Genomic DNA, 27,597 nt, shown 5'->3' with positions numbered 1-27,597 from the left:
CCCTGCCCGCCTTCAATGGCTTGTATGTGTGGTTTGGGCGGGGGCGCTGGACGGTGCAACGGAGATATAGGGGCGCGCGGCAAAATCTGGATATTTAGCTCCTAGTAGCTGCTGGATAGCAAGACCCGCACTTCGCGTTGAGGGTTGTGCATGACTTTTTGGGGCTGATGGAAGTTGAACAACTCAGCCGTAGGCTAAGGAGGGCCTGTTAAATGGAAAGAGGCGGCGGGGGGGGGGGTAAGAGATTGGCAGAGAGAAAGAGGGGGCGAAATCCTCTGCTTTTTTCTTCTTAGTTTCTTCAATTCGGTCCGATCTGTGCTTTGGTTAGTCAGGAGGAGGTTGACGGAGGGGGGGGGGGAGGTTGTTTTGTTGTGGATGCCGGGAGACACGGCTTTGGAGAAGTTTACGTCTGGTCGGTTTGCGGGACTGAAATGCCTGTTCAAAAGTAATCAAGAGATCAAAGCGGAGTGGGAAGGAGGGAGTCGGAGACGAGGAGAGGCAGGCAGGCGCTGGAGATTTGAGGGAGATAAAAAGAAAGGCTTTAAAGAGGAGGGGGGAAAGGAGGAGGGCCTCCTGTTGAAGGGCACTTTCTATATTCTCTGCTGGGGGCGGCGGCGGAATTAACAGCGCGATCCTAACTCGACCCTTCTCATTTAAGAAGTGGGGCTCGATCCCTAGCAAGTGGGAAAGAAACGAGCTTTCAGCCCCAAGACAAGTCCGGTGGGGCTTGCCTTCGAGCGCAGCCGTTTCTTTTAAAAACGCAAAGGATCGGAATGCGCGCCCGTCTGGGTTGCGCGCCCAGGAAGAAGCCTGCGGGGCGAGGTTTCCCCAAAGCACCGCCGGCCCCTCTCCAAGCGCGGACTGGCCGCCGGTGAAGCCGGCTTCTCCTTCGCGCGGCCAAAAGGCTTGAATGTTCCTTGGAGAGGGCTGCGTGTGTCTCCCTTTCTGCGTGCGTTTTGTGTGTGTGTGTGTCGTGCACAGCCCAGTGCAAAGCAGGCTGCCTGGGATACCCAGAGAACTTCCGGGGGAGAAGAATGCAACACGTGGGGCAGACCTAAAAGAAAAGAAAGAGAAGGAGAGAGAGAGAGCTCCCTCCTTCTCTCTCTGTCACCACAAAAGAAAATACTGCCTTGGGTGGTTTTTCCCCCCCAGAATAAACCTTCCCTCAAGCTGAGGGGGGGAAATGAATTGTGCGGCGACTCTGAGGAAATAATAACAATACGGCGACTTCTCCAGGCTCCCTCTCGCGCGCTAGCCTTTTATTTTTTAAAGGCTAGATGGAGAGGGTGACCTCTTTTCTTGCACAGCCTGTTGTCTCGCGATAAGGGCTTCTCTCTCCAAAGCTGCTTACAGGTGGGCAGGCTTTTCAAAGCGCGCAGAGGCGAAGCGGGGACCGTAGGGCAGCCGTCAAGTGTCGTCGGCGTCGTCCCGGCGCCAAAGCGCCTCATCCTCTCCTCTCAGCCCCCCCCCCCCGCGCCATTTTACGTCCAGCCTCGTTTGATGTGTGTGACTTCATTGGCCAGAGCAACCCGGCGTAGCGAAATTCCCGCGCGCCTGGCATTCCAACTGAGGCGGGGGGGGGGGGGAGAGAAGCGGGCAGAGTGAGGGACTGATTAAAGACAATGGCCGCCACATGCCATTCTTTTCCCATGCCTCAGGAAAGGGTTAATCCTCCTGCAACCCAGGAAAAGCTGGGTTGTCGTAGCAGCCGTTATTCTCGTTCTGCCTTGTTATAAAAGCACCAATTTGTCCAAAAAACTAAAACAAAATCCTTTAAACGCCCTGGTTCACAGATGGGGGGGGGGCGTTGATGAAAGAAAGCAGACGGTTTTTGGACGATTTGCAAAGAAGAAAAAAGCGAATGATGGGAGACCAACAGCAACAAGGAAAAGTTGCTGAGGGGATTAAAAACTAGGGTTGTTTGAGGAGGTGCTTTGTTGTGGTCTGGAGAATTCAATCAGTTGCCCTAGAATAGTGTTCCCACTTGGTCTACCTGTTGCCTGTAGCTGTGTGTTTTCTCTCCTTTCCTTCCCCCTCTTTTTTCTTTTTCTTTTACCACAGTCTCAGGACTCTTGAAAAAGTTTCAGAAGCTTCCCAAACTCCCCTTTCCCCTCCTCCATTCGTGGGCTGATCCAATATTTGGTTAGTTATCCAAACGGCAAATGACTGGCGCAGGTTTTACAGCCCGCCTGTATAATATCTCACCAGGCACCTTCTCCTCGCCTCCTTTTCTATCTCTTGACCTGTCAAGATAACAATACCAGCTAGGAGAGATTTATGGTCAAGAGGCAGGATGCAATGGCCGGCTGAACCCATGGAGGCTGGCGATAGCTCCTTGGGGCCGCCGAGGGAAATGAAGTGGGGGGGAGATGGGCGGCAGTTCCAGGGTCCAACTTGATTTATTTTCTCCCGAGGCTGGCAGTCGGGTGATGGCAAAGCCTTGCTCATAATGGAGAGCATCCACAGCAAAAGGATGTATTGTGGAAGCTAATGCAAAGGGCACATAACTGCTTCCCTGTGCTTCTGCTGAGCAAAAAAACCCCCCACACCTGGCTGTGTGGATCGGGGGGGGGGGGAGTGGCAGGAGTCTAAATGTGTATGATGAACTGGTGGGATTTGCAAATTGGATGCTGCGTAATCATCTCTGGGTGGAAGAGGCAAAACCCCCCACTGTATTTATTCCCTCAAACAGTACACTTAGATGTTTGCCCTCTTTGGGTTGAACTAGGGTATATCCTTCATCTAAACACACTTTTGACAGCTTCTGGGGCTTGGTTGGTTTGCTTCAGCCACCAGTTGCTAAAATCTTAACGTTCCCTCCCATCCACTGTTCTCAATTCCCTCCCGTCCAGTTTCCGCTCTCTGCAGAGCTGTTGGAACCTGGCTATGTAAAACCCACTTAGCGTGAATCAAATGAAAAGTTTGCCATTAGAAAAAAGGTTGTTGGCGAGTACCCTTTCATGACAGGCCATGGTCTGCGAGTGCCATAAGCCAGCACAGGACCATGCGATAAGCTAATTGCCTCCGGGATGCTTATGTGCTGTGCAGACTATTTTCAGCCACTTCTGTTATCTGAACGTGATACATAAATAGACTCCCTCTTTAGGCAGAGAGCATTGATCTGGATGCACCAGCCAATGTAGGCTCTAGGAAACTCTAAACTACCTGAAAGGGCAAGAGGAGGGATGTGTAATGATGCCAAGGAAGAGGGGAAAAGTGCTTTCTTTTTATAGTAGACTTTGGGGATGCAAAAGGGTTTCTTAATACCGCACATTAGGCTTGTGGTATTGGCATCTTCCATGATTACTGTGGGCTGAATGCAATATTTTTAAAAAATTACCCAAATTTATTAAACCGCTACTTGATACATTGTGCAAGCACAAGTACGGTGGGCAGGTTCTATATCTTCTGCATTTCTTCACCACCCCATTCCCTAGTGACCCTTAGGGATCATGTGCAGCTGTCAAAATGCATGGTGATGCTCGTCCAATCTTGCCTTTAAAAGTCTGGGGCACTTTGTGCTAAAGCAGGAACTAAAAGAATGTCAGTCTTAACAACTAACTTCAATGGGTGGATAACGCCACTGAAGCTCTATACGATGCTGTTATGTGACAATAGGGTTGCCAGCGTGTATACGTATATGTATATGTACTGAATATGTATATGTATGTGTGTGTGTGTGTGTGTGTGTGTGTGTGTGTCTTACTCCTATGAGCTGCAGTCATTGGCAGGTTGCAATGCTTATGTCATGGGAAGCTTGACTTGCTGACTCAACAGCCAGTTGACCTAAAGAAAAATCACAGGAGCACAACGTAAGTTTGCCCCATGTTTTTCTGGTCAGTTGGGAACCCTAAATCTCCAGTTTGTAAAGGACCAGGACGCAGATGATGGGAGAAGACCCTTTTCTGCCTGAGACCCTGGGGGAGCTGCTATCTGAGTAGACAGCATTGGGAAGATGGGAAATATAGTCTGACCTGATGTAAGGCAGCTTCTTATGTTCCCTGTTGCAAGGCCTAAACGAAATGCACATGTGGGTGTGGTCATTTGCACTACATTGCTTTCCGTGAAGTGCACACTGGCCTACTGTCAGGACTGGTTGGACGTAGAGGAATGGTAGGAGGAAGGAGTTGGGGAACCACTAAGGGAAGAGGGCTCAGAGCCTGGGGAGTGGTGGCGGGACAACGATGGGTGGTCAAGAGGGGGGAGAAGAAGAGAGAGAAGACTGGGAAGAGGATGTGTCAAAAGCTGAAGGGTTAACAGAGCTTAGTGAGCTGGGAAAGTGCTGCCAAGTGGGAGGAGGCAGAGATGAGTCAGGCTGATGAAGAGTTTTGAGTGTCTCTCTCTCCCCGGCTATGACAAGCTCCCCTCCCCTCTTTCTCCCAGAATCAAGAGAGGCATGAAGAGAGGTTGGAAATGCACAGACGCAGTCTCTGATTGCTTGGAAAAAGCCCTGGAGAGGAGGGGACTTAGATGGCTGTGGGGAGTCAGAGACTTCCAGTCTCACCAACTGGTTTTTCATGGAGCAAGACCACTAGGAATGAGCTGCTGTGCTCCTTAGGCTTGACTCTCTGTCAAGTATGTGGAGATCATGCTTTTGCTAATAAAGAGTTAACTCCAAGTTTGAACTATGTGATGACTGACCAGCAGGCTCTGTGACACCTACAGAGATAGAACGTAGGTTAGCGGTAGAGCATATTGTTTGCTTGCAAAAGGCGCTTGGGGACCAGGGCTGGGGAACTCTTTCTAGGTCTGAGGACGTGGAGTCACGTGATGATTAGCAAATGTCTAGTTGTGCTATTTAGGCACACGTAGCACCAGTTTGGTAGAAAGCTTAACAAAATCTTCAGGAGGCACACCAAATCTTCAAGAGGAGGAACAGTTCTTTGCCCAGTAGCTGTGTATGCTGCCCCCTTTGGGTTGCAGAGAAAGGCTATACAAGGGATATCTGTGTTCATAACGACAAAGAATTACAGCCACATTTAGTGACGCTGATGTTGAGGTCAAAACCTTTTTTGTCCCACATGTGTTTGCTGCACAGATGCACAGAGTGAAAGGCAGCCTTGCTTTGAAAGGGCTTGGCAGGCTAAGTGTGAGAGAGAGACTAGCTAGAGGTGAAAATAAAACTGCATCCACAGTTCAGTGGCAAATGTGGGAACCTAGTCCTGTTCCAGCGACATAGAATCGTAGAGGATCATCTAGTCAACAATGCAGGAACATGCAGCTTGTCCCACGTGGGGATTGAACCCGCAACCTTGGCATTATCAGCACCGTGGCCAATGAGTACCAGAAACCCTCTTAAAACATTGGGATGTCAGTAGGTCCATTCCAGGATGGGGAGTAAACCCCCCCCCCCCGGCATGGAGTAATGGTTCACATATTCCTGCATTCAAGTCAGGAAGGTTTCTAGCCTGACCCTTAACATCTGTCCCTTTGTAATAGGGGTGGCATTATGTCTTTGGAAACATTGCCCAGGCAGTGAGGCAGCATTTGTGACTGTGGAGGAGCCTGTGACTCTTTCCTTCAGGTACCTAATATCCAAGGTGCATATCACAATGTATTCTCTCTCTCTCTCTCCTCTGAATTTATAGCCATTGTTTCCAACAGCTGATGAAGCCAAAGCCTTCTCAGTGCCCCTGGCTCTTAATGCTGCCTCTTCTTTGCACCTAGCCTATAATTTCTCAGTAATTAAGTCCAGAACATAACAGATAAACTCGCAGTATATTATCCAGAAGGGCCCCTGTGTCAGAAACTGTGACGGTCTCTTTGATTGATTCACTTGCGCTCGCCGAGTTCCTCTTCTCCTTGTCTCCGAGTTTCTGTCTCCTGGGCTCCCTTGCATTGTGTTTGCTCTCAGGCATCAGAAGCTATTATGGCCTGCGTTATGAACTTTCCCCAATTTATTTCGTAAACTCCTGCCTCTGTTGTCTTTGTTTAAAAAACTGTAGTGTGTGTTTCACTGAAATACTGTGTGTGTGTCGGCCAAGGGAAGGAGAATTAGCACAAGGTTATCTACTTGAATTTCTTGTTGACTGATGAATGAATTGGGTTTCGTGACTATAATGCAGTACCATTTCATGGTATGTTTCCTGCAATTAAAAAAAACACACACTTAAAATATGCAGAAGAGATGGGCAAAAAAGGAGGCAGTAGTAAGGATAACCTAGTAAAAAAAAGCTGTGGTCTAAAATATTGTACTTTTACTATTAGATTCTTGAATTATTTGGAGACTTATGGTGCAATCTTATACACCAGCGATAGCCAACTTGGTACTACTTCGCTCATCTCTGATCATCGGATATTACTGGCTGGTGCTGAAGGAAGTTTGATGTCCAGTAATGTTTGGAGAGCACCACATTGGCTCACCCTGCTAGACACACTTACCTGGGAGAAAATTTCATTGAACTCATTGTACAGGATTGCAAACTAGACATTATGAGGCACCTCTGTCAACGTATGTCTTTCCCCATGGCCCATGCATTTAGCGAAACAGGTGACATAATATCAAGTCCAGTGTTTATTGGTTGCAAGGATAAAGGAAATACTGAATGCAAAGAAGTCACATTAATCATGCATTTCCTTTACTGGACCAGGGTTGTAAATAGCCAGTCGCCAGGCTATCAGCCAGGCTAGTTTCTCTGAACCAGAATAGAACTGAATTATCTGCCACCGCCTTGAACTTTAGTATGCCATCAATTGTGTTTCAGAAGGAGCAGTAAAATGCTTTTGGTTGGTAGTCTTTGTGGACTTCTATGCAAGGCTGCATTCGGCTTTCTTACCAGGAAACGAGGGAGATGCGAGCTGGCAGTAGCTAGGCATTTCTCATAATGTATTGTTAGGCTCTTATGTTCTCAAAGCAGATGTAAAAATTAGTGCTTTGGAAGCAATAGCCACTCCTTGTGTTATTGTCAATGTCCACACACCAGCCTGACTTCTGGATATAAGGGCGGCCATGCATTTCTGTAGTGCCCTCACTGGGGAGCTAGGACTGTAGCATCAAAAAAGCCACCCAAATCCAGCTAGTTAAGTTCTGCGCGCTTACCCATTCATGGTTGAGGAGCTATATATGCAAGCAGGTGTTCTGTTTGTGATTCCTGACTGAATCCAGCTGTATGGTTAGTCGGAAAACCTGCAACAGTGCTGATCAATTATTTCGGAGACACTCTCCCCTCCCCAAACAGCTAATTTGTGCAATGTGTGCACACCCAGATGGGGGTGATTAAATCTGGGATCATTTTGGAGTAAGTTGCTTGCTTCTCTGTTTCGTCTTCTTCCGGTTGCCACATGGAATTCTGCTGAACATTTTTGGATGGGCTGCAGGCAGAGGTGGTGACGCTGCTAGTTGTTTTATGTTTACATTTTGATTGTAACGAAGGAAGGTCATGTACTTTGTTCCTTGGGCAGAATAATTAAAGTCGATAACTTTTCCCGAAAGCTTGGTTTTGTTTTGTTTTTGTACATCCTGTTCTTCAAGAACGCATTTCTCCCTAACTATAATCTCAGGGTTTCACTGTAACAATTCCATTCATTTATGTGAGTTTAGGATCCTAGCCCACTGGTGGCCATGGAGACAGCTGCTCTTTATAATGGCCCTGTATGTAGTTGAGAAATGTTGCTATGCTTCCCATCCATCATCCCAAAGCTGAACGTGATCATTTCGTTCACATCTTGCTCAAGCCTTGCTTTGGACATTTTTATCTCTTCCTCTTCTCCATAAACTTGTTAATTCATCCACTTCACCACTGCATTCTTGGCCATGTGTCTGCTAGGTCTGTCAGTTTCCCAGGAAATATAAATTAAGTACCATGTTACACACTTTTGTGTGGGTGGGTGGGTGGGTGGTGGTGGCCTTTGACACGTGAGATATACCCACACAAATTTTGCATGTGAGAGAGGTACTTAATTAATTAATAATGATAATACATGTGGATGCAACAGACACGTATTTCATGAAGTGACACTTAACGGGGAGCTGCAATTGGCCACAGCTCCTTGTGGAGTGTGCACTTCGTGACAAACCCACATTTGCCTGTGTGTGGTGTAATGTGTAAAATAGCCCTCTGATGAACAGTTGGTAATACAAACTTAAACTGGCATTGATATTTAACATTGCCTCCCCCTTTTCTTAAATAACTTGAGAAATAAGGCAAATCTCCTATCTTGTGCCTGTAGTTCTGGGAACCTCAAATTATACTTGATAATTTGATTTGAGGGTAGCCGGTTCTTAAAACCACTTGTTTATCTAGGTAATGAAATGGCTAAGTTCAGAAGTTTGTATTTCTGAGTCAAACTCAGGCCACCTTTTAAACTCCCTGCACTTATCTCTTTTGTGTGGTCGCCTCTGCAATTGGAAGTCCACAAATACGCTGACTAGGAGCTCGAGGAAAATACAGCCAACGATGTGATCCAACCCATGTCTCTTTTTGATGGTGTGTTTGGGATGTGGAGGTAAGACGTTGGAAAGAATAGTCCATGGATGTGGTGCTTTATATAACCACTAATATCGACTAAATGTAAGCATGTTGTATTACAGGGTTTCCCAAACTTGGGTCTCCAGCTGTTTTTGGACTACAACTCCCATCATCCCTAGCTGGCAGGATCAGAGGTCGGGGATGATGGGAATTGTAGTCCAAAAAAACAGCTGGAGACCCAAGTTTGGGAAGCTCTGTTGTATAAGAATGTATAAACAGAAGAAGATGCTGCTGGATCAGGCCCCATCTTGCCCAGCAGCCCTGACAAATCAGATGCCTATAAGAAGCTTTCACATCGGGCATGAATGCAACATCTAATATATAAGGTAAAGGGACCCCTGACCATTAGGTCCAGTCGTGGCCGACTCTGGGGTTGCGGTGCTCATCTCGCTTTTTTGGCCGAGGGAGCCGGCGTTTGTCCGCAGACAGCTTCCGGGTCATATGGCCAGCATGACCAAGCCGCTTCTGGCGAACCAGAGCAGGGCACAGAAACGCTGTTTACCTTCCCGCTGGAGTGGTACCTATTTATCTACTTGCACTTTGTGCTTTCGAACTGCTAGGTTGGCAGGAGCAGGGACCGAGCAACGGGAGCTCACCCCGTCGCGGGGATTCAAACTGCTGACCTTCTGATTGGCAAGTCCTAGGCTCTGTGGTTTAACCCACAGCACCACTAGCATCCCTCACCAATATATACTGCTACTAATATATACTACTAATGTCGTAAAAGTATAGCTTTTTCTCATGATAAGAAAAAGTCGCATCAGGTCAATACACCACACTATCCTGTATAGCTGGTTCCGCTGTTTTCTCTTTGTCTGATTTGTATTGGCAGGTTCCAGTTGGGGGAGCTCTTTTCAGAAGCTTATGGGTCTGTGTTTTGGAAGCTGAGCGGGGGTACAATAGCTTGGCATCTTCCTACGAAGATCTGAGCTGACATCCGTCTTTTGTTGCATGATCGATTCAGCTAAAGAAAGGCTGGTCGATAAGAGCTTGAGAAGCAAAGGGGGGAGAAGAAGAATGAAAGAGAAACCAAACCAAAAAAATACTCAAAGCCAGAGAACCACTGCCCTAATGGCTCCACCTGTGTAGAAGTAAAAAAAAAAAAAAAAGTTTGATTACCCGCAGTTGTTATATACATGCCAGAATGCCAATCGTGGAAGGAACACCGAAAGTTTAATTATTGTCGAGGCAAGCCACGCCACGTAATTATTAATTACCTAGGGCAAAAATAACTTATTGATTAAAGCCGATTGCTAATTATCCACAGTGGAATGCAATGTTTATCAGGAGGATAATATGTCACGGAGCTGATGGCATTGCAGCTCAGAGGTGGGTCTCAGCTGGAGTGCCCTCAGTGGCTCAACCTCCACTGGGCGATTAAAGGCCACATTGTGATAGACTCCTCTTTTATTTCCTCCCACCAAATAAGTATTTCAAAGTATGGGATGAGCACAAACAGAATTTCCTGTTTCCGTCTCCCCTGCTTAAAAAAAGTCCTTGCATAGAAATCTGTCATGAGTATGTGCAGGAGCCAGGCCCTGTGACCAGTAGGGCTTTGCAGGACTGGGACTTTCCTAAGTTTGTTCTCAAGAGGCGAGGCAGCCAATTGGTAACTCACAGCACCTGGTAGCAAGAGCCGGGAAGGGATATAAGGTCAGCATTTCCCTTTGGCTCTTTGACACAGCAACACGCTTCTTGCCTTGCTGTGTTTGGCTTCTTGACTCCTTGCTTCCTGATCCTCAGACCCTTGGCTTCTTGACTTCCGACTCTCTGACCCTTGGCTTCCTGACTCCTGGCTTCCTGACTCTCGTTCCTGCTCCCACCCCTGGTCCCGACATCCTCCGCCAGGACTTCGCCGCTCATAAACCGGACCATGACAGAAATCGCTCTTACCCCCTCATCTTCCATTTTCCCAACACCAAATCCAGGACCCCATCCAAGGAAGTCGTGACTCAAGGAAGGAGCTGCTTAGTGCAGTTTTGGCCCTAGGAATGGCCACATCTCATTGGACGTCCTTCCCCAGCCTGGTGTCATCCACATATTGTTGGATTCCAGTACCCATCAGCCTCAGCCACTATGACCAGTGGTCATGGGAAATGGGAACTGTAGTTCATCTCGATGGCACCAAGTTGGAATAGACTTCCCTTAGGGATGCTAACCTACTTTGAGGACTGTGGTTTTGAGACAACCCTAACGTGGAATAAAGCTTCCTTGTTCAGCAGATGTTTCTTCTCTGGTGAAGCTTGATTGCTAATAATGCCCCACCTTAAAAATATTGTGATAGACAGAACTGGAAAAGGTGCAACGGATTAGAGCCTCTTGCCAGTGAGGAAAGTCTCAAGTTTAGAAGGGGGGGGGAGACAACCCAAGTGTTGATATGATAAGAGTTCTATCAATTTATTTGTGATGTTGAGAAGTAGCTTTCGTCTTACTTTCCACTACATTAGAACTTGGAGTCATGCAATGACATCAGTTGGCAACAGGATGACCAAGAGAAACAAATTCTTCACACAATTCACAGTTAACTTAATGGAATTTACTGTCACACCCTGTGTTAGAAACTCTCATATATATATATATATATATATATATATATATATATATATATATATAAAATGTGTGTGTGTGTGTGTATATATATATATATATATATATATATATATATATAATCATAATCTAATTGCCAAATGGCGCTTTAAGCCTGGCTTACAGCCGCCACAGTGGAATGTCTAGGCGCCATTTTTGTTTGTTCATGTTTTGCAGTGGACTTTATCATCATCATCATCATCATCATCATTATTTATTGTTGTCCATTTCATTTCTGTAGTGGTTTATAGTTTAAAGAACAAATCTCAATGTCGTTTACAACACATTAAAGCATCAAATAAAACAACAACAACAACAAAACAACTAATCATCATCATCATCATCATCATCATCATCTCCATGTGGTCACAGTTGGACCGGAGCCAGTCACGAAACGCACCTGGCGCCTGGCTAATTTTGAACGCTGCACATCACATAATGATGATCTCAGGCCAGATCCGTGGAGGAGGACTGGTCTTATCAATGGATCGGTCTGTTGACTATGATAGCTAAATGAAACTTCCATGTTCAGGGGCAGTGTATCTGTTGAGTTCCGGTTCCAGAGGTTGGGGAGAGAGACACGAACCCTACTAATTGGCCATCATACCCTGTTATGCATTTCATTCTGTTTGGCAGTATGTGATCTCCGCAACTCCTCTTCTACTTCCTGCATCTGGAGGTGAGGACTGCTTTGCTTCTTACTTAAGATTAGCCAGTGCATTAGTTACCAGCCTTATGTGAGCAGCTGAGGAAGGAGAGTCGTTTGTGGGTGAGCAGGTTGCCGAGGAGGAGGAGGAGGGAAGGAGGAGATTAAAATTTGATGCTTCTTAGGAAGCCATTAGTGGCCTGGTGCGGCCCTGAAATTTTGATGATACGATAATCGTAAAGGAAGGAAATATTATTTGCCGTAATGCGGGCTGTTAATGACTCTGCCGGGGAGCTGAGACCCGGCAACGCAGCTGGCCTCGGGGGCCGCTCATGTGTGTGGTAATGTACAACAATTGTCTGTGTAACCTTGAGAAGTAGCTCTGGGACCGGTGGCACTCTGATCTCTTTCTGTGTATTGGTTTGTGTTCTCCCAGCAGTAGCAGACACAAGAAAAAGAACATTAAACCTTTCTTTGGCTTGGAGCTGCTCTGAGTGGCAGCTCAGAGATTGCACTGGGCAAATAAGCAGACTTTGTTTACCCAAGCCTGCTTTTTACATCCAGGTCTCGAGAGGTAGGCAGAAGTCCGCAGGAAACCAGCGAGCCTGAGCACCTAGGTCAGGGATGGGGATGTCTTTCCCAGCTCGAGGGCTTCCAGGCAACTTCCCAAGGGCCACATACCAGTGCTGGACAGGGCCAGAGGCAAATGGGAAGCAATGATTTTGAACTTTGGCTTTGTACAGTACAGTGGTACCTCAGGTTACATACGCTTCAGGTTACAGACTCTGCTAACCCAGAAATAGTGCTTCAGGTTAAGAACTTTGCTTCAGGATGAGAACAGAAATTGTGGTGCGGCATTGCGGCGGCGGCAGGAGGCCCCATTAGCTAAAGTGGTGCTTCAGGTTAAGAACAGTTTCAGGTTAAGAACGGACCTCCGGAACGAATTAAGTACTTAACCTGAGGTACCACTGTAGACTAATTTCTGCACAGGCTCTCACATCTCTCTTTATCCTCTGTCCAGGCAAACTAGAAACATTATCAGTGTTCAAGGGCGCATTCCAAAGCAAAAACAATCCGGAAGGATGCAAAGGATAGCAAGTCTGTCAGGGGTGTGGCCCAGAGGGAGCAGGTGTGACCTGGAGACAGTCCTGAGGGGCCAGACAGAGAGGTCTGGGTCCCCACATTTGGCCCCTGGGCCTGGGTGGAACAGCAAGGGATTCAAAACAAAAACACCAAGGGAATGCATCTGTTAAATTCCATTTTCACTGCTGGCAGGGGAGGCTATTCCTAGGTTCAGTGTTTCTTGATGGGGAGGTTGCTTTTAGCTTTGATCTGCGTGGGGTTTTTCCCCTCTTCTTTCTTTCTTTTTTTTTTAATGGAAAGATGAAGGCGGCTGACACTGGAAACCCTTTGAAGAACTGAAGTGCCAGTTGAAAAGCGGAAAAAGTGCTTCTCGCTTTGCTTTTATTACCAGGATCCAACAGGAGAATCATGTCCTTTTCCAGAAGTCGTGCCGGCAAGCCGAGGGGTCGCCTGCTTCTTGCCGCCCCGCAAAGCATCACTCATTGCAGGCTCCAACAATCCTCTGATGGGTTTTGACCCACCTTGTCAAAACAGCTTTCCCCTCCTTGTTTCTTTTTTGTTTTTTTTACTGCCATATGAAATTTCGCTCCCGATTTTCCCCCCTCTCTTGCATCATAAAAACGGAATAGAGAAGAGTGAAGGAGGAATGCCAAAGTGGGGGGGGGGAGAAGCCAGAGAAACGACGTTTGAAATATTGGGCCCCCTCCTATGGTTGCAATCCTAGCAACAACCTTCTCTTATGATAGATTGACTTTCCATACACTGTTTGTTCAAATGGGGACAACGCGTTGGCTTCTGATGTTGGAAGTGTATGTGCTTCTGTCGAAATCTGCGACAACCTCAGCAAGTGACTGGTAGCAGGGTCAAAGCCAAACACTTCAACGTCTTTTGCTTTGACTCTGCCTGCACTCCATCCCTTGCAGCATGTACAGTGGTACCTCGGGTTAAGAACTTAATTTGTTCCGGAGGTCTGTTCTTAACCTGAAACTGTTCTTAACCTGAGATTAATTGTGTGGCGACAGCGCGGTGGTAACTTTAGCTAATGGGGCCTCCTGCTGCCATCACGCTGCCGCCACACAATTTCTGTTCTCATCCTGAAGCAAAGTTCTTAACCCAAGGTACTATTTCTGGGTTAGCGGAGTCTGTAACCTGAAGCGTCTGGAACCCGAGGTACCACTGTATATTGTCAGCAGAATCAAGTGGTAAAGCTTTTTCCTGGGCTGGCTTGTTTCATGTCCTATGATATATCTATCTCTAGTCACTGCTAACCACTAATGATGTCTGGGGCTGGGGACCAATGTGCTATTTCACCATCATTTCTAGCATCGCTCCCGCTTTGCAGTGGACTTGTTTGTTTGTTTATTATTTAAAACCTATAACCCACTCTTCCTCTGCAAAGGGAGCTCAGGGAAACTCATAACAATAAGATTACATTAAAAAATTTCATATAAACATGGCAGCACTTGCGTGGCGAGATCCCGCCTCCCACCAGTAGAAATAAAGACACAGGACACAGTAATTTAGGTTAATGGGCTAAAATTAGGCCACAACTTTATTGGTTACAGGTGATGAGCGGTATTGGCTTAGGCATTGGTCCTATCGACTATCCGGCTTCAGCCTGATTGCTTGAAGACCGGGAAGGGTTAACACCAGCAGGGGGAGCTCTGCTGATGCACCTCAACTAGGGACTCCCCCAGGGTCACCGCTCAGGGTGCGCTTTAGGTCCTGACCTCCATAGGCTTCGGACGAGGCAACGCCCCCTGGAATCCTTTACTGGACTACCCTTTAATATATTTGGGGGAGGTGATGGCGCTCCTCCCCCCCAATACATCTACATAACAATACCCATACCAATGCCTAACCGCCAAAGCTGAGAAAGTTGTGACGATTTGCTACGAGGTAGGCGAAAAACCAAATGGCTGGTGCCAGTTTGCCAAGTGGAAAAAAATCCTACCAGGCCAACCGGTGACCAACCGAGGTCCATAGCAAGGTCAAAAGAGGAACCTTGAAGGGCGGGTGGGTGGGAAACAAACGCAGCTGAGCGGCCAAAGAGGGAGATTCCTGGCCGCGCTTGCCTTAAATGAGGCAAGCCACACCCCCTGGGCCAGCCGATGACGCGGCTGAGGATTTCCCAGATTGCGCGGGGCTGGGAGCCAGCCTCCGTGCGCGTGTTGGGGCGTGATGCCCGCACCACACCTCCTCCCCGGGTCGGAAGTGGCTTTGGAACTAGCATAAAACTACCATCCGAAAGTCTGGATTAGACCCACCTCAGCTGGAGAATGTGCAGGAGGCCCAGGTACTTGCGGTTCCCTGGGCTCCTTGCTGCTTTGAAGCTGAGCTGGGGAACATGTGGTCTTCTAGAGGCTGGGCAGCAGTTCCCATCAGCCCCAACCAACATGGCAAATGATATGGGGTGAGGGGAGTTGTAGCCCAATAACATCTGGGGATCACAAGTTCTCCATCCCTGCCCTGAAGGGTTGCCATTTGGAATGTACAGCTCAGCTAGGAAACGAGGCTGATGAATGGTGTTCGAAATTCGCCAGGCGCATTTTGCACATGGCTATTGCCCACTTGCGACCAAGTGAAGATGCCCAGGCGCCAGGATGGCGCTTGACGTCTCCACCATCTGGAGGTGCATGCCTGGGGATTCTTGGATCTTGACTGTTTTCACACACTGGCAACACATCCGGTAGAATTCTGTCCGCCATTATTTTATCTGGACAGTCAGAGTTAATTCCAGGAACCAAAGTCGTATTGAAAAATATGATTTTCAAGCTGTCTGGCCCAAAAATGACAATTAGGTACAGTGGTACCTCAGGTTAAGTACTTAATTCATTCCGTTGGTCCATAGTTAACCTGAAACTGTTCTTAACCTGAAGCACCACTTTAGCTAATGGGGCCTCCTGCTGTTGCTGTGCCGCCGGAGCACAATTTCTGTTCTCATCCTGAAGCAAAGTTCTTAACCTGAAGCACTATTTTTGGGTTAGCGGAGTATGTAACCTGAAGCGTATGTAACCCGAGGTACCATTGTATTTTGTTTTGGTGACCCTGGTTTAAGAAGCCATTTGGCGCCTAGCTTAGATATCTGAGTTCCTGACACTGTTGGTAAAGTATCGGTCCTAGTGCTTTTCTCCAAGTCGCACTGACATTTGGTCTCACTCTCATGCTCCCACCCAATTGTGAAGACAGTGGTGGTGAATCTTAAGCAGCTGGAATGGATAGCTCAGGAAGAATGCAGCTGTAGTCAGAAGTGGTTCCTTTTACAGGGTGCCCCGAGACACCATTTTAAAGGGCGAAAAACACCCTAAAAATCAATGCACATTGATTTTACCAGGGATGGGGTTCAAATTAGCTGCTGGGTTGGCTTGGTGGAAAAGAGACTTGTAGAACATCTACTTACTGCAGCCCCAGCCATCACTAGCTGCATTGATTGTATTATTAGTTGCCCATTGATCCCCTGGGAGACAAGTTTAATCAGCTGGGTTTCCTGGGCAAACAAAATGGGACTTCATCAATGCCAGCTGTAGCCCTCGTGAGCTCAGCAACCCTGTAATTGATGTCCTGGCTGTGACATGTGCCTGCCTGCTAATGCCATCTGATTTCACTGCCCCAGATCACCCCTGGCAACAAATGGCTTCTCCCATTGTACACCAAGATTCTGTCTCATCTCAGCACAGCTGGAAAGGGCCTTTTAAAAGGGTCGGATATTTCCCCTTTAATTATAGGGATCAGGATGTTCTGGCAGCCTCTGCACAGCTGGAAGCAAGATGGTGCTGTTGTAGAAACTTGGTGGATTGGATACAGCAGAGGGACTACAAAGGGAAGGGTGCCCTTGCTTAGCAGATAGGCAGGAAAAGAGAGAGGTTTTTCAGTTCCTTTTGATCCTTAGAGGTGGAGAAAACTGAAAGCACCCTGTTCAAAATCGTAGAGGGAGTTTGGGAGAGAGGTGAGAACATAGCTCACATCTGGGTACAAGCTGCAAGGTCTGAACCCAATCTGAGTTTCGGAAGGGATATTGAGAGATCAGCCACTCAGCAAAGATGGCAATTTGATCCTATCAGCTGGCCTGGAGTCCCAGTAGTTTTTAGGACTCAGTGAGAACAATTGATTTTGCTCACCACAGATCTCTCTGACATTTCTAGCTCATGTCCCACTTCGTATATGTCTCACTATGCGTTAGAAATCAACGGTGATTTGTTTTGTTGAAGGAAAGAAGGAAGTATGAAAAATATTTGCCCGTGTTAACTGCTTCTATGAGAAGATACTGAAAGGCAAAAGAGGCATCGAGACCTTTTATGCCCATCCTAAGGTAAAGGTAAAGGTACCCCTGCCCGTACGGGCCAGTCTTGACAGACTCTGGGGTTGTGCGCCCATCTCACTTAAGAGGCCAGGGGCCAGCGCTGTCCGGAGACACTTCCGGGTCACGTGGCCAGCGTGACATCGCTGCTCTGGCGAGCCAGAGCCGCACATGGAAACACCGTTTACCTTCCCGCTAGTAAGCGGTCCCTATTTATCTACTTGCACCCGGAGGTGCTTTCGAACTGCTAGGTTGGCAGGCGCTGGGGCCGAGCAGCGGGAGCGCACCCCGCCGCAGGGATTCGAACCGCCAACCTTTCGATCGGCAAGTCCTAGGCGCTGAGGCTTTAACCCACAGCGCCACCTGCGTCTTTGTGTGCCATTTTGCATTTTTAACCATTTATTTGATATGTGTGTATCTTTCATCTGTCTGTCTGTCCGTCCATCCACCTATCATAGTGATGAAAATCATGTTCTTTCCCCCTCCACCCACCCACTTCTTCTTTTGCAATGTCTTACACCAGTCTTTGGATATATTCTTCTTCAAGTTCTCTGCAGCGTTCTCTGTTGTTTGCTTCTTTCATCCACATAAGACCTACTGCTAGTTTTACATCCTCCGCCCATCACACAGGTGGTTGTCCCATTAGTCTTTCGAAACTGTAGGGTCTCGATATGAACACTGTTTCAATTCCATCAACCTGAGTCGCCTCTTGCCCTACATACGTCCATTTTCACTTTGTGGCCTTTTCCACAACAGCCACAACTTTTCATCTTTGTCATATGGAATTATTAGGGTTTTTGTTTTTTTAATCTTTTAATGATATTCCTAGCATTGCACTTTCCATGGTATGTTGTGTTGTTTTTAAGCTGGTCAGACATAAACGCGCCGCCCCCCTCCCCCCCACGTTAGGGCTGAAACATTAGTTACAACCCATAAATACACTGATTGCAGATTACATGTATGCATCTCTCAGGATGCTGTCAGCAGCTCCTGGCTGGTTGCCCAGGAAAGTATAAAGATGAGGAAAAGTTTCTTACAGTCTTTTTTTATTTCAGTCTTTACAGAGAGAGGCTATAGAACCCAGCCTCTTGGATAATGGCATTGTCCCGAGTGAATCTCCACCCCAACTTTCTCACTTCCTCATTTTCATTGTCTCCTCTATGGGTGCTGCTACGTGCCCTCTGTCTTTGAGCTCTTTGCTCCTACTTTTAAGGCTCACTGGGTTCTAGGAGATGGAGGGTCTGGAATGCTCTCTAATGACAACGTGTCATCCGGGTGTTGCTCTGGCTCTCCCATGATTTCCCCGCTTTCCCCCTCATCTGCCCCTGAGCTTCTAACTCCCTCAAACCCCAGTTGTAAATCTACACTGCCTTCCTCTTCCCCATCCCTGGAAGGGTCAGGATGGGGAGGCGGTCTCCACCAGTCCTCTTCTTCCCAGTCCCTGACAGCACCTCTGGGACAGCTTCAGTCATAATCTGATTAAAAGGATGCTCTGCTAATAGTCCACGTGTATTCATACTTTGGCCTTGTCTAGAGAGCTGTGTATGCATGTGACCGCACCCCCCTGCTGATGGCTGTAGCTGATGGAGCTCTACAACAGCACTCTTTGCTCTTCCACAGCTAGCAATTGAGAAGCCTTGCTTTTGCAAAGGGGGCTGCATTGCAACCATGGCGTTAAGAGAGCTTTCAGACAAATAAAAAGAAGTTGTTTCCCAGTGTTTAGAGAGAAAAGGCACCATTAACTTGGTCAAAGGGTCTTTATATCAACTGGAATTAAATGTTATAGAATCTATTTCCATCTACTAATTAGTTAATTAGACTAATAGATGGCAATTCAATTAGATCAAGAGGTTGCCATTGAGACAGTCACATGACTAAATGGCTTTGGGCTGGCTGTGTGCCTCAAGTCCTAAGGAAATCTGACATTTTCAGGTATGACTGAAGGCTTATCCACAATTCCTCTTGTCCCCCAGGGAAAACTGCTCTTTAGCACTCAGTTGGAGCAAATGTTCTCTGGATCTGTGTTGGCTCTGATGTACAGCTACAGCAGGGGTCAGCAAACTTTTTCAGCAGAGGGCCAGTCCACTGTCCCTCAGACCTTGTGGGGGGGGGGCGGACTATATTTTTTTGGGGGGGGGGGGAATGAACGAATTCCTATGCCCCACAAATAACCCAGAGATGCATTTTAATTAAAAGCACACATTCTACTCATGTAAAAACATACTGATTCCTGGACCGCCCGCGGGCCGGATTTAGAAGGTGATTGGGCCAGATCCAGCCCCTGGGCCTTAGTTTGCCTACCTGTGAGCTAAAGGGGGGGGGGGTTCCTTGGGAAAGGAGCAGGGCAAAGGGAAAACTGAATGGACCCATGCCCAGGAAGTATGGCTCAAGCAAAATGCAACTCAGAGCTGTGATTTCTATGCATGGGAAAAGCATAAGTGTGGATGAGCCCTGACATAGTAACTTGGAGGAGGAGATTGCATGCTCATGTGCACATCCCCCCCCCCCCCTGTTTTTACAGTGCAAGCAGGGCAAAAAAAGAAACCTGGTCTCATTTTTCCGAGAATGTGTCTCGAAAACCCATTCCAGTTCAAGCAGCGGGGAGTGATGGCAGCCCCATCAGTGCTGGCGTGACCTCCTGAGTTAAGATTTAATAGGGGGTGCTGAGGGTTCTTTGGAGTGGAATTGTGTGGCTTTCAGCCATTTCCACCGCAGGCAGGGAGCCTTTTCAAGCTAAGTAGGGTCAGGCACAATCATGGCTTTTTGGACAGGGGACTTTTAAGGAAAACTCGGGAGTGCTGGAGGGGAAACAAGCGCCACTGACAGGCTGTGCTGTGTAGCTGGAGGGCAACGTCAGGCTTCAGATAAGAACAGAATCTAAACCTGGCACTCCTTCTCTGGCCAGTGGTAAGCTGGAGGTCAAACGAAATGTACGGTCTCTCTCTGTGTGTGTGATGTATTTAAAACTCCTTTGTCTTCCTTTGAAATGGTGCTTCCCATTCCGGCAGCAGGTGGCGGGAGACAGTGACAGAATTCTGGTACATTACACAGAAGCGGGAAGAATGGCTCGCACGGCTGATGGGTCTATGTGTTACCAGCTTTCAATTACCCAATTAAAACAAGCGTGGCATCCGGGAGCTTGTTCCTTCAGCCAGCTTTGGATGCTGTCCCTCCCGTATCCCAGCCCCTTTTCATTCTGCGTCATTCGCTGCGCGAGTGTTCTCTTTCTACCCATGTTTTGTGTCATGTTCGCTTTTTGTTGGGCACCGGCAAATGGCTCTCCAGAACACACGCTAATGCAGAGAGCAAGCTCTCTGTGCGTCTTAGTGCATGTGTGCTTGAGTAGCTTACTCCATCGCTAAAAGAAAGTCTGTGTGGTTCTGAAAGCACAAGGCAACTGAGGTCTCATCTACGCGGTTTCCGTTTGACAGTAGTTATAAGGCTGGCCATAACTTATAATCAACCTTTTTATACCTACTGCCCACTAATGCATCTTCAAAGGTAAAGGGACCCCTGATCATTAGGTCCAGTCGCAGACGACTCTGGGGTTGCGGCGCTCATCTCGCTTTATTGGCCGAGGGAGCCAGCGTACAGCTTCAGGGTCATGTGGCCAGCATGACAAAGCCACTTCTGGCGAACCAGAGCAGTGCACGGAAACACCGTTTACCTTCCTGCCGGAGTGGTACCTAATTATCTACTTGTACTTTGACGTGCTTTCGAACTGCTAGGTTGGCAGGAGCAGGGACCGAGCAACGGGAGCTCACCCGTCCACCAGTGCTCGATGGAAGTAGGATTCAGCTTGTGCCATAGAACCCCCTACCACCCACCTAGAATCCTGAAACGCCCTCTAGTGGGGGGTAGCGACCAGGTTGACAACTGCAACAATGACTAACGTCTGCAGAGCACAGGACAGAATAGATGTGGCCAATGTAGGAGAATGCCCCTGATGACCCTTTATTGCGTACAATGGGCAAGGGTTGCATTTCATAGTAACCTTCCATCAGCCTCAGCCGGTGGCCCAACCGGTCCCCTAACATCTGTTGTCTATGCTCTGGTAACCTCTAGGATGGATTACAATAATGTGTTATACGTGGGGCTGCCTCTGAGGATGGTTCACAAACTTCCGCTGGTCTGGTTGCTTACCGGGGCAAGATGGTTTGAGCGTGTAACACCAATCCTAGCCTGATCGTACTGGCTGCCAGTTGTTTTGTGGCATTTGGAAATATTCATATGGTCTGAAATCTGATTAATGTCCCAGATATAAGGCCATGCTGCCTGAGCAAGAGTCAGAATTCCTGGGTACCCCTCTTGTCTTTGACAGGACCACCTTAGCTCACTTGCAAGAAGTGCCCACTGGATCTAGAAGCATTTACTTTATTATTTTATTTATCTAGCAAAATTTATATACCACTTGATTGTAAGAGAACCTAAGTGGTTTACAAAAAGGAGTAGCCAGGGAAATTAGCCTTTCCTTTAAGCACTTCCTCCTTCCCAACTCGTTTTCCCCCCAGATCTGCTAAAATACAGAGTTTGTTTCAGTTTGCAATGGATTTTGCACGGCTAAAAGGAAAAAAAAAATACAGATTAATACAGATTGCTCAGTGGGAGCCTGTTTTTATATATATCCAGTGATGGGTAGGTGGTGACTGTTTATGATAGCACGAGGCACAGCATACACACTCCACAGATTGCGGAGCCAGAAATAATTGGAGAGAGCATGCAGTCTGACCTCCTGAATACTGGAGGCCTGCATGCCCTCCCCATTATTGCAACGACAAGACCAATAGCTCGTATATAGCTGGCATTTCGTAAAACAGTTTTTTTCCAGTAGTATTCTTTGGAAAGAATTCTTTAACCTTTGCAAGTCCATACCCCCCTTTAATTCACACTTCGTTTTCTAAGGCTTTAAAAAGAAATTGCCCCTATTTGATGTTCTTTCCTGCAACCAAAAGCACAAATCCTACTGCAGCATTATCACGTTCCGCAACAAAGCAGTGCAAAACTACATATTCCTCAGATCCCCTGCTTTGGGTTGGATAAACCTTCCTTTAACGCAAATGAACCTTGACCTGTGATGCTCCCTCTACACTATCAAACAAGAGGCTGGTGCAAAACCCTCAATAGGCGATAGTAAAAGTTTTGCTAGCTTCAGCCCCGGAGGGTGTTTTCATCCCACCTGATCCTTTCAATCCGGTGGATACTTGTGTTCTGGTGCCAGCTTCTCATTCAGATAAGTGGCTTTGGGAATGGAAGAAGTAAAACCTGCCATTAAGGTTGAGTAAGCCCAGCCAAGTTTGTTAATCGTCATGTTTGCCCAGATGGAACATGGGAGGAGGGAGGAAATAATCCCTCCTGATCGTTTGCCTCTTTCTCCTTGCATGGCTCCCCCAGCCAGGGAGGCAGGGAACTGGGGCGCAGAGGCACCGGAATGTGCCGCAAGAATAATGCCCTCCAACTCATTCCCAAGTTGCACAATCCTGGGTGAAAAATGGCCAGCGTTCGGTGCAGCCACGAATATGCCGCTGTCAGTCTTGATGTGATTGCGCTAATGACCAGAAACGAACTGCAAAACCCAGGCTGCTGAGCTGGTGCAAGTGTATACACGCTCTCCTCCAGCCTGCCTTCCCCCTGCTCCCCTCAAAAGTCACGTGAAGGGTGTGCAGCAAGAGCTGTGCTGGTGGTGATGGAGCAGGGCAAGAGGGCAGGGAGACAGAAGCCTGCACTTGACCCCCTGTGCTTTCTGCAGCTGATACAGACCGAGCTGTTGCTGGTACCCTCCCTGCTCTGTCGAGCAAGCTGCTAGAAGTGGCCCTACGGGCAAACACAGCTCAGCAGTGGTGCACTGAGCCGGGGCTGCGTGCTCTGCCTCGGGCGGTAGGATGTGCTGATCTGAGAAGAGTTGTAGGCCAGGGCAGCAGGGGTCAACGCTTGCTTTCCTCTCGGATTTCCGATTTTTAACGTGGGTGAGGTGGAGGCAGCAGAGGAAGCTGCAGTTGACTTCAGCATGGGGTGCTCCCCGCCTCACTTCCCCCAGCAAAGAATTCCCCACAAGGATAATTTGTCAGAAAAGTTGGGCTAAGACATTCTCTGCTGACATCCTTTGCCTCTCTGCTTCTGACCAGTGTCTGAAGGTTCACTCTGTGTCCTGAACTGACCTTGTGATCTCAGTAAGTCTTTCTTCATCATACATTACTACTTATGAGTAGTCCAAGGATAATTTTTTTTTTGCATTTTATTGAAAATGGCAGCAGAGTAGCAACCCTGGAGGTCACAGATTTGGCACACACACACAATCTTAATGGTTGAAGCCATTGGCTTTACTTGGCTATCCTCTGTTGAACCAAAATACACCTCCTGAATTACGGTATATGTCTTTCTTGCAAGAATTTACAATTAGTTCCACCCACCCCTGCATCACATACAACGTACCTCATATATAAATAGATAACTCTCTCTCTATAACTCTCTCTATATATAACAATATATAAACAATATAATTTGATCTATCTCTTTCTTAGTGTCCTTAGGCAACATTTTTGTTGGATCTGGCTGATGACTTCAATTTTCAACCCAGAACAAGAGTTTGGCACCAGGACAGCTCAGCCAAGCAGCAGTTGATGTCAGGAGCAAGTGTCAGGAATAAATAACACAGAGTAGGCGAAGTTAACGTTTTATTAGAAGAAACAAAGTCTGCTCAGGAGTGCCAGGCTTAATAAGCATAGCAACTCTTCCCTATGAGGCAATGGTGGAGGCCTTTCCACAGCTGCCTAAATATTCTCTTTCCCCAGGTGCTTCCCAAGCAATCTGAGACTATGCCATGTGTAGTCCTGCTCCTCCCTCTTCATGCCTCTTCTGATCTTGGGAGACCTACAGGGAGGGGAGCTTGTCGCAGCATGAATGGGAGACACCCTGGTTTCTTCACCAGCCTGCCTCATCACTGCCTCTTGGCTCCCGTCCTTTCCAGCCTCTGCTTCTGCCTCTGATTCTGGACTGCTCTCTGCCACAGCCCCTTCCTGCTCACTAAACCCTGTTACCTCTTCAGCTTCCGAGACCTTCTACTCCCAGTCTACTCCTTCTTCTCCCTCTGACCACTCATCATCATCCCACCACCAATCCCCTGGCTCTGAGCCTTCTTCCCTTGGGGGTTCCCCAGTTGATGCTTCCCACCATTCCTCTGTGTCTAGCCATTCCATGACATCTGAGTATCATGCATAGAGGATGTTAGATGAGGCTTACCAGTTTAATTTATATATTCTGCAACCTTTGGGCATCTCAGCTGAAGTTCAGTGATTAGAGCCTGCTCTGCACTTGACGGTTGCAGAACGAAGGAAATAATTCAAAACTAAGACTACCTCTGGCCTTTTCTGTAAACTGAGACTGTTGCTTCCAATGCTGATAGTCAAATCCAGGCACAGTAAGCTGAAGAGTAGGATGGAATATACTTTTTTATTTTCTGTTATCTGGTGTGTTGATAATCCTCTATACATCGAAGGAGAGGGATACTACTCCATCTGATATGTCCGTCTTTAGATAAGCAGTTTTAATCCAAACTTTAGCCAATATTGCTTTGGAAAACCAACCAACCAACCAACCAACCAAGGTAACAACCTGGGAACCCCATTCATGTAAAAACCAAAACTTGCAGGTAAAATTCTGAGCTCCCAACATAACTATAGTTTGCATGTCCAAAGTTGAAGAGCATTCGACTGCATAATAAAAGGTGGCAACACAAGCAAGCAGAGAGCGTTGGATTTAGCTTTTGAAATTCACCAGGCACATTTTGGACCTGGCTATCGGCCACTTGCGACCAAGTGAAGATGCTTGGGCGCCAGGGTGGTGCCTGACGTCTCCACCATCTGGAGGTGCATGCCTGCGGATCCTCAGATCTTGCCTGTCTTCACACACTAACAACACATCCTGTAGAATCCTTACCTCTCATATTTTATCTGCACAAACAGAAGGAATTTCAGGAACCCAAAAGCTGTTTCTAACCATGTTTGGATCGTCCATGGAGATTTCTCATTTCAGTCATGGGTTTACTGCAGATTATGTAAGCAAAGCATGACACTGAAGGAAGCTGGTGGCCCTGTCTCGTGGCTGTAGACCTCATTTGGATGGAAAAGAGCCTAGTACAGTCCATCATATCGGGACTCCTGATAGCAGAAGGGAAGTGAGGTGGGGAAGAGTTTGTCAGCTGGAGCCTGCCTTTCCAGGCAGAATGACTGATGACACCAGCGCACCTGCTTAGCTCCTGCTGACAGCCTGTCTGCAAAGGCCTCTAAGCAGGGAGGCGGTTTATTACTTAGCAGGTTTCTGTGAGCTGGTAATTAAGCTGTGCCCCCATGGAGCCTGCTCGCTGCCCTTTTATAGCCTTGTCTTCCATCACTGGGCGGGCATAGGGCTTTCATCAGCTGACTTTGTTGGCTAATTGGTCTCATCCTGTGGCTGCTGTTAGCCGGATAATTGTCAGCACGCACATGCACACACACACACACACACACACACTCTGCTTCTGGGTATTCAGCCCAGCCTGAACCGTGCCTTTCATTGGCCTCAGCCTACCTTGGTGTTTGAAAGGCACAGTGTCTTTCAGGACTGCCTGCGATGGCATCAGCCGAGAAAAGGCTTAGCCAGGAACTCGTGTTGATCTGCTACTGGCATGGGGATAGCAGAGCGTTCTGTGCTGCTTGGCCCCGTACTCTTTGGCAGAGATGGGTGTAATATTCTTGATTCTTTTAGCACTCTAGTTTTAAAGCAAATGAGAAAATCTTTTATGACGCAGCTTTACTGAGGCTCTCAAGGGCAGTCCAAGGACACAATTCATCCTGCTTTGTCAGGAAGACTGCATTGCCTCTCAGATGCTTGGGAAATGTTTCCTGATGTGCCCCCTTTAGCTCCTGCAGCTGCCAAAGGAATGCGGTTGGGGGAACATTCCCCCTCCTACAAGTTAAGCCAAGGCCTACTGGATTTTACCCCTTCCACCCCAGGGCCCTGTTGTGCTTGTGTCAGTGGAATGAAATTTTGTGATTTGATTGGGGGGGGGCATGTGAAATGGGATATCGAGACATATTTATCTTCTAACGCTGGCTGAGATGCCTGGGAGAATTGCTTATCTTCTCGGGAAATACTTCTGCGGCTTGATAAGAAACTACAATGTTATAGCTTTCACTTTGTCTTGATTGTGGATCTGAGAATACAATAAAAATTGATACCCCGTTGGTACCCCATAGTCGTGGTCTGTGCTTGTTTGTGATGGAGAAATGACTCACTTGAGATTTAGAGGAGGTCACTTAGTGTGGACAGATGGACATCCAGATCTCAGAGTTGGCCCCTGGTCCCAAGTTCCAGGATAATATAAAAGTATGTGGAGGTGAGCTGTGGTGCGTCTCCCCGCTCCCATTTGTCCAGAGATCTCCCCCTGTTCTCACTGCCACTTAACATATATAATATAGGCACTGGCTCATCCACTAAAATATGCTATCCCCCAAATGCCAGCACTCTCTGCCTGGCTTTCCCGCCTACCTCCCCACCCCTGGACCAGTGCAGACACATGAGACTTCTGCACTGCCCAGACAGCCCTTGGGAGGAGGACAGAGACCCTGTGTGTCCACCTCTCTAGTTTAGCTGCAGTCCAAACCACTTCAGCAGGCACCGTGGGAAACAGAAGAGTGGAGTCCCCATGATGCCTTGGACCAGAGAGAGATGCACTTTAGGCTGCTTTGGCCCTGCCCTGCTGCGGAATCATAGAATTGTAGAGTTGGAGGGCCTCGGTCCAGTATACCTGAGGTATACTTCAGTCTCCACCCCCGTCATTCTGCCTGGACACTGAGGTCCAGTTCTGAGGGCCTTCTGGCAGTTTCCTCACTGAAGGAAGCGAAGTTACAGGGAACCAGGCAGAGGGCCTTCTCGGTAGTGCACCTGCCCTGTGTAACGCCCTCCCACCAGATGTCAAGGAAATAAACAGCTCTATCTGACTTTTGGACGGCATCTGAAGGCAACCCTGTTTAGGGAAGTTTTTAATGTCTAATGTTTTATTGTATTTTTAATATTTTGTTGGAAGCCGCCCAGGGTGGCTGGGGAAACCCAGCCAGATGGGTGGGGAATGAATGAATGAATGAATGAATAACAATAATTTAGTCCACCCCCCCTGCAATGCATTTGTCCCATACCGGGGGGGGGGGGATTGAACCTTCAACTTTGGTATGAGCGACACCAATTGAGCTTGCATGACTGGTTGTCTCATCAGCTAGGGCAGGGTGACTGGAGCATGCAGAGCCCCAGATCTTAAGGAAGGAAGCAGCAGCAGCAGCTCACAGTGTTGGGTGGGATGGAAACAGACAGGCAGGGGATATAAGTGGCATCTAGGAAAACCCAACCTACCCACCCCTGCCATACTATTTCCAGCACAATCCAATAGCTGGCTCCTTTCCACCCTGTCAAATCCTTCTCCTGCCCTGCATTCCTTCCTGGGGTCTCTGTTTTCAGCCTCTGTTGTCTGCAACTTCCTGACACAGCCC

At 47.7% G+C, this 27,597-nt stretch overlaps 1 protein-coding gene across 10 annotated transcripts in view; it reads left to right on the top strand.

Annotated features, from left to right (window-relative positions):
- Positions 1–27,597, top strand: part of SDK2 (sidekick cell adhesion molecule 2) — a 331,653-nt gene that overhangs the window by 150 nt on the left and 303,906 nt on the right. The gene's annotated exons all lie outside the window — the stretch shown is intronic.

This window comes from Podarcis gaigeae (genome assembly GCF_964106915.1).
Source record: "Podarcis gaigeae genome assembly, chromosome: 2".
Lineage (NCBI taxonomy): Eukaryota > Metazoa > Chordata > Lepidosauria > Squamata > Lacertidae > Podarcis > Podarcis gaigeae.
This window is presented reverse-complemented; position numbering and strand designations above follow the sequence as displayed.